Source organism: Sinocyclocheilus rhinocerous, unplaced genomic scaffold (genome assembly GCF_001515625.1).
Source record: "Sinocyclocheilus rhinocerous isolate Xijiao unplaced genomic scaffold, SAMN03320098_v1.1 scaffold35, whole genome shotgun sequence".
Lineage (NCBI taxonomy): Eukaryota > Metazoa > Chordata > Actinopteri > Cypriniformes > Cyprinidae > Sinocyclocheilus > Sinocyclocheilus rhinocerous.
Genome location: NW_015661991.1, coordinates 156,403 through 157,421, shown reverse-complemented (window position 1 = coordinate 157,421; position 1,019 = coordinate 156,403).

Genomic DNA, 1,019 nt, shown 5'->3' with positions numbered 1-1,019 from the left:
TGCGTTTCCACTGCAGTTTAGTATCGCTTTAGAGTGGGCGGGATTATTCACATGTCGTTTAGTTGCGCCGCCTATACTGCCACGACTCCTGAACAACTTTTTCATTCCGTGTCGCCCCATCAGTACCAAGCCGTACCGTGCCGTACCATGCAGTGGAAAAGCACCATATGTTTTGAAGCATGGCAGCTGGTTTGAGCTGGTTTAAGCTGGTCCTTAGTTGGTCATGAGCTGGTCCTGAGCAGAATCTTGCTCATGACCAGCTAATGACCAGCTTATAACCAGCTCATGACCAACTAAAGACCAGTTTAGACCAGCTCAAACCAGCTGCCACGTTTCGAAACATACCTAATCAGCATATGCTGGTTTTTTCAACAGGGTAGGCCTGTCTGTATAGTATTTTGGCACCCATTCATCCATCAGCATTAGCATTGTGCGATAGGCCCTCATCCTTGGAAACCAGCGTGCAAGATACAAGAAGTTACAACTCAGGCTACATTAAATATGGTTATAGTTTTGGTGCTGTTTGTTTCCAACTTGGTATCCAATGTAAAATCTGGGATTTGAAGCATAGCCAGTTGAGAAACACTGACCTAAATTAATACACATTTGAAATCATACACAAATTGCTCTATATACTCTTAAAAATAAAGGTTCCAAAAAGGGGTTTTCACAGTGATGCCATAGGAGAACCATTTTGGGTTCCCCAAAGAACAGGTCTTTAAAAAAACAGTGTAAAGAACATTTTGCATCATCTAATGCACCTTTTCCACTATAAAGCACCTTTTGTGCATTGGAAAGGTTCCATGGATGATAAAGGTAATTCAAGGAACCAATAAACAACCTTTATTTTAAAGAGTGCAGAGTAGTTTGTTTCTTCCTAGACAACAATCACTGTATGCTCAGTTTTGTCTCAATAAGACTTTGAAATAGTCTTTTAGACAGATTTCAAATAGTTGTTGAAATAGTTGTTGCATCAGCTACTAAAGGCCTGTATCTTGAAGTACAGTATAAGAAAGCGA